This window comes from Panthera uncia, chromosome A2 (assembly GCF_023721935.1).
Source record: "Panthera uncia isolate 11264 chromosome A2, Puncia_PCG_1.0, whole genome shotgun sequence".
Classification (NCBI taxonomy): Eukaryota; Metazoa; Chordata; class Mammalia; order Carnivora; family Felidae; genus Panthera; species Panthera uncia.
Genome location: NC_064816.1, coordinates 161,608,663 through 161,619,199, shown reverse-complemented (window position 1 = coordinate 161,619,199; position 10,537 = coordinate 161,608,663). Strand labels below are relative to the sequence as shown.

The following is a 10,537-nucleotide window of genomic DNA, read 5'->3' as shown; positions in this document are numbered from 1 at the left end:
CCGCCGCCCCAGCCCGACGCCCACCCCCCGAAACCCCGGCCCCACGGCAGGCCCCTGGTCCCCGACCCCCCGACGCCGGCCCCACGCCGGCCCCGAGGCCCGACCCCCGCCCGCGGGCGGCCCTCACCGAGGACAGGGAGCCGGCAGCGGGCAGGAGGCGCGGCGGGGCGGCGGCCCGGGTCCCCTCAGCTCCGGCACGGCGGCGCTGGCGGCGGTGGCGGCGGCGGCTCCTCGCGCTTTCCTTTCTCTCCTTTCTCCGACAACAAACAGGAAGTGCGTCACGCGGCGGCGGCGGCGCGGCGACGTGCACTTCCGCCCGACCCTGACGCCGCGCATGCGCCCCGCCCCGCCCGCCTTCCCGAAGGTTCGCGGAGGCCGGGCGCTGGCGAGAGGCGGGGGTGGCGGGGAGCGGAGCCGGGCGCCGTGCCCCGGAGCCCCCCGCGCGTCGCGTCCCGCGCCCACCGAGCTTGGCGGCGGCGGCGGCTCTGGGACGCCTGGCCCGCGCCGGTCTTCGTCTCCCCGGGGCCGGCCGGCCTCGGCCGCCCGGGGACCCGCCTCCGTGACCTCCGCTAGTTTAGGCCACATTCAGGGTAACGAATAAGACACGGCAGGCGCAGGGGGAGCTCCGAGCGGAAGCGGCCCCTTTGTGAGCGGACGCCTGTGTGCACGCGCGACGTCCGCGTGTGAGCCTGTCGCCCCGCAGTGCCGGCCCCGGTGGGGGACCGAGCCCGGGGAGCTGCGTGCTGCGCGCTCCCTGCTCCCCTCCCGGAGCCCACTCCCCAAGCCCAGCGCCCTTCTGGCTGCCGCCGAAGGTGGCGTTCCCGGCGGCCGCCCGAGCCGCTTCAGGGAGCTGCTCGGTCTTCCTGCGTGTCTCCCGTGCGCCCGGGACGTACGCACGGTGTTACCCTTCTGCTTGCTCTGCAGCCAGTCTGCCTAGCCCAGCTGAAGAACCCGCAAGGGAAGAGGGGAGAACCGTGCCCCCATGGGGCCGATCCGAGTCCTCCGGATCCTCTGGTAGAGCACACCGTCCACACTTTTTATTTGTAACAGCCGATCACTAACCTTCACTGTAGGCATCTGGAAGGTTTAAGCAGCCGTGGCTCTAGTTTTAACTGCTCTAGGGGCTGAGGGCGGGCCGCCCCGAGACCCAAGACGGGCCACTGTGGCATGAAGGTGATTTTGAGGTGAAGGCGGTGGAGCCCCTGTGAGCTCAAGAGAACCCCTCCCTTGATAACATGGAAGTTACAGTCCTTCTCTTTGAAGTCCCAGACCCCTGCCTTCTTCTCAATTCAGGAGGACACGTATCCCTCACTTGGCCTGACTTTAGAATTTCCATGGCTGTGTGGGTTCCCCATGTGTAAGCTATTAAATTGGATATTTCTCCTGCTCGTCTATCTCACATTGATTTGATCCTTAATCCAGTTAGAAGGACTTGGAAGACAGGAATTCTGGCTTCCCTGTAAGGAGACAGGACACTCTTGCTACCCGAGGCTGCTTCAAAATGAAACATTCTTTTACATTGTGTGTATTCTTTTGTTTCTTAAACCCTCATTGTATCACAAGGTAGATTTTAGTAAGTAACCAGTCAGCAAAAGGAAACAAAAAAGTTTCTTTGAGTCAATTTCCTACAATGTTTCCTTTAACACAACACTTGATGGTAACACTTAAGATAGGCTCAGCAGAGACCAGCACTTCATTCAGATATACGCACAATTTGGCACAGTCCCGTGTAACCGTATATACCAGCCCGCTGAGGGAGTTTTATTTCCCTTCCAGTGTTGACAGTGCTATCATGTGACATTTCACATTTAAACAAGTCCCTACAGCAAGTGTGAGCTAATCTTGAAATGCAGACAGCACAGAGACTTGAATTTTAAATAGAAAGTGGTAGGCTCACCACAAATAACTTCTTCATTCTCCCTCCAAAAATAAATAAATAAATACATACATAAATAAATAAATAAATAAATGTTTGTTAAAACATCTGTCAATGCAGTGAACCGCATCACCAGAAAAACCAACGAGGACAGAACAAGTCTCCAGCCCTGACGGGGTCCACGTGGTGTTCTGGATGAACATTAAATAAAGGCCCTAAATGGCAATGCCTAAGTAACTCTTTTAAAAAAAGAAGATGGGCCACCTGGGTGGCCCAGTAGGTTGAGAGTTCAGCTCTTGGTTTCCGCTCAGGTGAGTTCCAGCCCCAGCTCTATGCTGCCAGGGCAGAGTCTGCTTGGAATTCTCTCTCGGTCCCAGCCTCTGCCCCTCCCCCTCCATTCTCTCCCCTCCCCCCCCCATAAATGAATAAATAGACTTAAAAAAAAAAAGTAACTCTCTTAAGTAAACAACAGAGATCTTTCAAGATAAGATTCAGGATTTATTCCAAAATTAATGTTAGCCCAGATAGTGGTGCTACTGGAAACTCCAGTCCACAGGACAATTATCTCGAGAAGGAACAGCAAGGATTCCCACGGGAGGAAGGCACCTTTGCAGGGGAAGGAGGAGGCAAAGCAGAAGTGCAGAGTCGGCCTGCGGAGGGTGAGCAGGTGGTGTAAGAGACACAAAGGCTTTGCACCGTGAGAATGGGAAGGAATTCCCTGTGTGGAGGCAAGGACTTGACTCCTTATCTGGTGGGAAAGAAAGCTACTCGATGACAAACCTGTGGTCTGCAGCGTGGCTGGAAGAGTAGGGAGGCTCTGACTTTGTTGCCTCGCCTGTAAAGTGGGGATAATAGGCTTGTTGTGAGGGTTGCGTGTGTTCGTCCCAATGCCTGGCATTCAGTGATATTCAGTAAGTGATAGCTCTCCCGTGTCACGGCCTCTTTGAGAAACTGGTAAAGGTCACAAACTTCATCCCAGAAAAATGTGCAAGCGATAGGAGGGCATCTGCAGACCTTGCACACCCTGACACACACACAAACCCTCCAAGCCCGTCCACGAGTCCAGGAAGGTCCAGAATGACAGGCAAAGGTCCAGAATGACCCGTGAAGGTCCAGAGTGCCAGGTGAAGGTCCAGAATGACAGGTGACAGTCCAGAACGACAGCTCAGCGCTATCAAACTGTAAAATTGATGCTTGATCCAAGAACAACATTTGTAACAAATCTCCCAAAGGCAGTAAGTGAAGGAAAGAGAGGGGGAAAAAGGCACCTGTAAGGTGACTGATGACAACTTTGAAGAAGGCAGCTCCTTCTTACCAGGAAATCTCATGCCAGCCGTAAAAATAACAATGGAGTTCTAGTTCCTGACATCAAATAAACCCAAGGTACCTTATGATAGTGGGTATAATGTGATACCACTTTTATAAAATCGTCTTCGTGTATGTGTGCGTGTGTGCGCGCACGTAGGTGCAAGTGGGCTTTGAGCCGCCTCCTTTCTCACTCACACTTGCCAGCTGGTCTCCCGGTTCCGGCACAAGGCTTGGGGGCAAAGCTTGCCCCACCGGGAACTGAAACCACCCCCTGGAGCCCGAGGACCAGATACCCCCGCGATGGGCCCCAGGATAAGATGGATCTGACCTTCACTGCCCGCCAGCCAGGCCCCATCCCCCTCTGCCCACATTTTCCTCCTATGAGCCCGGAACTCGGTCCAGCACTCTGGTGACCGTCTCTGAGTCACTACTGTGCTTTCTTCCTGGTGTCGGCCTCGCTGAAACAAGTCCTTTTCTCGGGTTCCCACCGCTCGTTTCTCTGCCTCTGGATTCTGTCCGCGGCGAGCGGCCAGGCCTGGTCTGTTTGGGACCCGGAGCCGGACGCCCCTGCAGCCCTGCGCCCCCCCCCCCCCCGGCTACCTAGGGGCCGAGGGCAGGTCTTTCGGAGGTAGTGTGCTAAAACCTGAAGTTTATTTTGGGTGAAAAGCAATCTAAGCCCAGCAGCTTCAGGAAAAGCTCTTTACCTCCCCAACTGCCCAGATTTACATTGGAAAGAAGAGACTGCCCCCGGAAGAGAGCTACCAACAAAGGTCCCCTTCTAGAGAAACCTACCCGCATGACAATGCAGCCTTGTGGTCCAAGTATCTCCTGTCCCCTTCCTGCTGAAGGCCTTCCTTCCTTTGTTTCCCCAGGCCCCACCCGTCTCCTTAGCATGGGGTGTCACGTAAGCCTCCAGACTGTCTTTAAAATCTCCAGTGGGTGCGGATCCCTGGTATGTGCAAAATTAAGTCTGATTTCCTCCTGTTAATATGTCTCCTGTCCATTTGATCCTTAGTCCAGCTAGAAGGACCTTGAAGTTCAAAGTAAATTTCTTCTTCCCCAACACACGTGTGCACGTATGCATATGTGTACATGAAATACACACAATATGGGAGGAAAATTATTTTCCCTCTTCCCACCTGAGCTGTTGGCTAATAATGAAGGAGAGATAAAGGAGGAAAGCAAATACAGGCGTATTAACGTGTATGCCTCAGGTATACATGGGAGATACTCAGGAGCTGCCCAAGCCACCTTGGCATCTTCAACTAAAGGCAAAAGAAAGTGGTGGAGTCGGGGGGAGGCCAGTCTAGGGAGGTTATCAGGCAAAGCAGCGGAAACAAGGTTGGGTTGGTGTGCAGATCTCCGTCCCCTGCCGTCTCCAGCGATAGAAGTTTCTCGTTGTTTGGAATCCTCTCCCACTGCTGAGAGGGAGACGCCCTTCCACGTGGAGACCCCCTTGTACAGGCAACTTCCCCTTACCAGAGGGCAAGCGTTGACATAACCCTTAAGGCAAAGAGGTGTATGTATTCGGGGGCAGCGTACTTCACTTCTCCAATGTATACGCTCAGAAAACCAGAGGAATATTCAGCCAATTGTTAGAGCTGCTTCCCAGTCAGATTTCACTTAGTTCTTACTTTCTTCTTTCTCATTGTATGAACTTCTGTATTACCCATAAGACACACGATTCACGCAGCAGAAGCCACAGAGTGGCAGAGTCCCTGCGGGACCCTGTGGGACCCTGTGGTGTGGGGTGAGGCGGCAAGAGGCTGAAGCAAAGCAGTGCAAAGGCATGAGGAGTGCATTCTCATTTACCCATGTATTGAGCACCTACTGTATACCAGCATAATGCCGGGCCCGAGACGCAGGTCAGAGGAGACAGCCTCACTCCCTCGAAGAGCGTAGGGTCCAGTGAGACGACAGCCCCGTGAGCCTGGTGCTGTGGGAGCGCCGCGAGGCTCTGGTGGGGTTTTGGAGTGATGGGGTCCAGAGCCATGGCCAAGAGCGGATTCCTGAAGACGTCTTTGGTGCAAAAAGTTGATCATTAAAGCACGGGGGTGGGACCCGTGGGCAGAAAGAGCTGCCCTGGGGTTGTGTAGAGTGAGTGGTTATTACTCTGGAGCCGGGGAGGGAAAGTCCAGGGGAAGTTTCCAGAGGGAGATTTGCATATGCTACTGAGGACTCACAGGCTCCTGCAGGCCTGGCGGGCGGTGGTCGCAAGGTGCTTTCCCCTCTAGCGGAAGCATTAAGACAGGAGGGTCCTGGAGATTAGGCTACGGATGGGACGGCCTTTTCTGGTAGTTCATTCACTAAGACATTTGTAAACTGATGGAGCTCGCATCCCGCATCTCGCCATCACTGTGACCTCTATCAGTTAACCATTGCTTTCTTTCCCTTTCCTTTGTCCTCAGCGCCAGGCTTACCTGAGGAATGTCACACACATCCCATGGGGGGGGGAGGGGTGCTGGCTTGCGCTCTGCCCTCAGCCTGCCCCCTGCTCCCTCATCAGCTCCAGGCCCAGAGCAGGGGGATGTGGGTGGGGGTGGGGTGTCCAGATCAGGTGGGGCCAGGAGGCAAGGAAAGCTTCCCGGAAGAGTGAGTCCTGAAGGATGTTCGAGTTAAAAGTTGAGTCCCTGTGGGGTTAGAGAGAATTCCAGACTCAGGAAAACATTCCAAGGGTGGCCAGGACTGAAAACAAAAACAGAGGCTCCTGGCTGGCTCAGTCTTGATCTCAGGGTTGTGAGTTTGAGCCCACATTGGGTGTAGAGCTTACTTAAAAATGAAATCTTTAAGAAAACAATAAAAGGTACCAATTTCATTTTTTTTTTAATTTTTTTTTTTATTTTTGGGACAGAGAGAGACAGAGCATGAACGGGGGAGGGGCAGAGAGAGAGGGAGACACAGAATCGGAAACAGGCTCCAGGCTCCGAGCCATCAGCCCAGAGCCTGACGCGGGGCTCGAACTCACGGACCGCGAGATCGTGACCTGGCTGAAGTCGGACGCTTAACCGACTGCGCCACCCAGGCGCCCCCCAATTTCATTTTTTTAACATTCATTCTTGAGAGAGAGAGACAGAGCATGAGCAGGGGAGGGGCAGAGAGAGAGGGAGACACAGAATCCGAAGCAGCTCCAGGCTCCGAGCTGTCAGCACAGAGTCCGACGCGGGGCTCGAACTCACAAACCACGAGATCATGACCTGAGCCGAAGTCGGACGCTCAACCAACTGAGCCACCCAGGCTCCTCTAAAAGGTACCGATTTTCGGGGCGCCTGGGTGGCGCAGTCGGTTAAGCGTCCGACTTCAGCCAGGTCACGATCTCGCGGTCCGTGAGTTCGAGCCCCGCGTCAGGCTCTGGGCTGATGGCTCGGAGCCTGGAGCCTGTTTCCGATTCTGTGTCTCCCTCTCTCTCTGCCCCTCCCCCGTTCATGCTCTGTCTCTCTCTGTCCCAAAAATAAATAAAAAACGTTAAAAAAATAAATAAAAAAAAATAAAAGGTACCGATTTTCAAACAAACTGTTGTATGTTCTAAGAATGACAACATGATCCTTGTTTCGGAAGGAAAATCTTTTTTGCTTACAAAAAGGCAGTGCTACTGTCATTGGAAACCGACCTCCGTGCTGCAAGCCGCAATGTTCCCTGAAGACAGAGTTCGGGATAAAGAGAAATGATAGCTTACTGCTTTGCCGGGCAGAGGAAGGGTCTGGGGGTTTCCTAGGGAAACACAGGATCGGGCCGGCGTCCACAGGAGGTGTGTGTGCGCCACCAGCCTCCTCGGTTATTTTCAGGGTGGTCCTGGGCTCCTGAAACGACAAGCTAAGAAGGGAAGAGAGGAGGAATGAGGAGGAGAGGAAGAGCGTACTTTGAAATCGAGCTTTGCTGAAGCAGTACTCAGCCGTTTTCCCTTTTGTTCAACTTTCTGCCCGTAAGTGGTTCACCGTCAGCAAGGCCCAGAGGGAAACGACGGAGGCCGACGGGCACCCCTGCGCCCCGGCTACGTTTCGGGTAAGAGGCTTCCTTGAGGAGAAGCACATCGGTGCAGAAGTTCACGAGTTTCCGTGACGACGTGGGCAGCCGGGACCGGGGCTGACGGCGCAGGCCTGGCAGGAAAGGCATCGGGCTGGAACGTGTCGTTACCAGACTCTGTCATTCCCTCTGTGGCATCCGCGTCCCAGAACAGGATAACCTCTACAGATCAGGGTTCCCCGCGCGAGAGGCAAGGGTCTTGAGGAATGAGCAAGGGGCCCGCCTGGGGGTCCCCCGAAGGAGGGGAGTCACAGAACCAGGAGGAGTTACCACGTCGGCAGGGGAAAGAGCCTGTTTGGATGGAAGGAGAGAGTCGAGACCTTGACCATGAGGAGGAAGCAGTGGGGGGCGGGGGGAGGGAAGGTCTAACTGGAAGACCTTGTCACCGGTTGTTACCTTGTTACCTGGGGCGTCAAAGCCCCATCAAAGCTGAAATTGAGGTCTGAGAGCCTCCTCCCCTGGGAAGAGGAGGAGAAGGAAAGAGGGGCCAGGAGGCGGTGGGAGACCCCAGGAAATGGGGCATCACTGCCCTCAGGGAAGGGATTTCCAAAAAAAACTCTTGGTTCATATCATCAAGTTCAAAACAAAGGAGGGTCAGAAGGTTCCTGATCAAAGTGTCGGTGGCCTTTTGATGGCAGGAGTCTGGTCCCGGCCCAGGATCGCACGGGATTGCCTTCCGGGGACCCAGGCAAAGTCGGGGGGATTTGTCCTGGAAGGAAGATGGCGGGAGAGACAAGGGAAGGGAAGGCTTGAGTGTCTCTGATTTGTTTCTGGTTGTGCCCCAAAGGCACATTTCCAGAGCCGGTGGGCAGAAAAGGGACTGGAGACACTGGTGAGAAAAGCGGTCAGTAATGGAGTTCCCTCTCGAAGGTCTGGAGCTCCCGGACGAAGCACAAATGTGGAAGAATTGACTTTGAAAAAGAGGGATTTACATCTGTTCCTTCAAAACAGGGAGAAAAAAAGCGGAGACGGGTGGGACTGCTGACCGCTGACCCACAGCCCAGCCCCAGCGAAGGAGGCGGCCTGGCGATCGCAGATCCTCTGGGGCGATTGTGGGGGACGCTGGGGGCAGCGCGAGAGTCAGGCAGCAGAGAAGTCCCCTCACCTTCTCAAAGGAAAAAGGCGCTCAGTAAATTTACAGAGGAACACAGTAAATTGTGAAGCTCTCACACTGCCAGGTCTCTGGGACAGTGGGGTTCTTTAGCCGAGCAGGAAGGGACAGAGTCCTGACCCAGAGCCCCGAGAGGGAGAACCAGCCGCTTTTAGGTAGCCACCACTCTGGGACACTGAATTCACTTTTGTGCCTGTGTCCCCTTAACGCCCATCCATGATGCCATGACTTTAACCATGCCGGGAGCCACAGTCTGTAAACTAGGAATCACGACAGCCACTATACCTTATATGGGCGTTGGAGAGAATTAGTTCTTTGAGATCCCCAGATGAAAGGTACAACGAAAGCACAAGGTATTGTAGACAATGGGCTATTTCACATACATATTTAATGTGTCTCTTTAACGGAAACACTGCCTTCGAAGCCTCAAGGGAAAATATGTCTCTCAAAAATCCCAAAGGTACACAACACTCCATCACTCTCAAAGAATCCAACATATATAAGTGTTAAGTTTTAGATTTCCTGCCTTCGAAACACATTGTGCACAATTTATATCGGAAGTGGCCGCTTATGGGGCGCCTGGGTGGTTCAGTCGGGTGAGCGTCCGACTTCCGCTCTCAATTCGTGAGTTCCAACCCTGCATCGGGCTCTGTGCTGACGGCTCGGAGCCTGGACCCTGCTTCGGATTCTGTGTCTCCCTCTCTCTCTGCCCCTCCCCCACTCACCTTCTGTTTCTCTCTCTCTCTCTCTCTCTCTCTCTCTCAAAAATAAACGTTAAAAAATAATAAAAAAAAATAAATGACACACACCACACGCATCTAGCAAATACACACACATCTGCTGAGTCATTTAAAGGACCCCTCAGGGGGCGCCTGGGTGGCTCAGTCGGTTAAGCGGCCGACTTCGGCTCAGGTCATGATCTCACGGTCCGTGAGTTCGAGCCCCGCGTCGGGCTCTGTGCTGACGGCTCAGAGCCTGGAGCCTGTTTCGGATTCTGTGTCTCCCTCTCTCTCTGACCCTCCCCCGTTCATGCTCTGTCTCTCTCTGTCTCAAAAATAAATAAACGTTAAAAAAAATATAAAAAAAATAAACATTAAAGGACGCCTCAGACATAATACGTGTATGAATATACAGGGAGAGAACATGTGGCGAAACGTTAATAATTAATGGATCTAAGTGAAGGATATAAAAGAGTCGTTCTACTATTCTGCAACTTTGATATTTTTCTTTTTTTTAATTTTTTTTAACGTTTATTTATTTTTTGAGAGACAGAGACAGAATGCGAGTGGGTTAGGGGCAGAGAGAGAGGGAGACACAGAAGCAGAAGCGGGCTCCAGGCTCCGAGCCGTCGGCACAGAGCCCGACGCGGGGCTCGAACCCACGAGCTGTGAGATCGTGACCTGAGCCGGAGTCGGCCGCCCAACCGACTGAGCCACCCAGGCGCCCCGATATTTTTCAAAGAAGGTGCGGGGCATTGTGAGGCGGGGAAGGGGGGAGGACACAGGAGGAGGAGACGACTGGAGGGCCGTCCCTGGGAAGCAGAGTGCGAAGGCAGATTCGAACATCTGGGTCCAGACACCTGTTCGAATCGGATGCAGGGAGACTGTACCCACGTGTAGCATAAACAGGCCCAGGGAGAGAGGAGCCCCCACGTGACCCCCTTGTGACCTGTCACTCCCGTGGCCACGCTCACCAAGCGTTAGCGGTGGGTGGTTCTGTACTTCTGATGCAGGTAACAAAGTTGCATCCACTTGACCTTGGAAGTGGGTCAAGCCGGGCTTTGACTGATCTGTGCGTGCAGCTTCTGACTCATGACATTCTTCACAGGGTAAGTCACACTTCTCTCATCATTAAAGGAGCAGAAAATTTGCATGTGAAACATGCAAAGGACTAGCTTCCCACAAACCCATCACCCCACTCCCACGCTCAGACCCTGCAACATCACCTCTGCACCTGATGACCAGGGGGCACGGGGTCGCAGACGCCTCCCTGGGGGTTCTGCTCCCGGCTCAGAAGACCCGCTCATCCCTAGACACGAATCGATATTAAACAAGCATAACAGTAAGCGATTACTTCACAAATGGGTTGCATATAGTCAGCGTTTCTACAAAATGGATACAGAAAGAAACCACACAGCCCAGTATCTAGAAACAAAAGAACGGCACGCTGCTAAAACTTCTCTGTAGGTTCTTATTCGTTCCAGTGGCTTTCCTTTGATCCCT

At 53.8% G+C, this 10,537-nt stretch overlaps 1 protein-coding gene across 4 annotated transcripts in view; it reads right to left on the bottom strand.

Annotated features, from left to right (window-relative positions):
* The window catches only part of DNAJB6 (DnaJ heat shock protein family (Hsp40) member B6), a 69,555-nt gene extending 69,266 nt beyond the window's left edge, over nucleotides 1-289 (bottom strand). For 2 of the 4 annotated variants that reach the window (XM_049642189.1, XM_049642183.1), the window contains exon 1: nucleotides 128-286. The gene's annotated coding sequence lies outside the window, so the exon portion shown is untranslated. Of the gene's footprint in view, nucleotides 1-127 lie in introns of all 4 variants that reach the window. The other 2 variants (XM_049642190.1, XM_049642188.1) reach the window with 2 other exon arrangements.
* Between the last annotated feature and the right edge of the window lie 10,248 nt (nucleotides 290-10,537).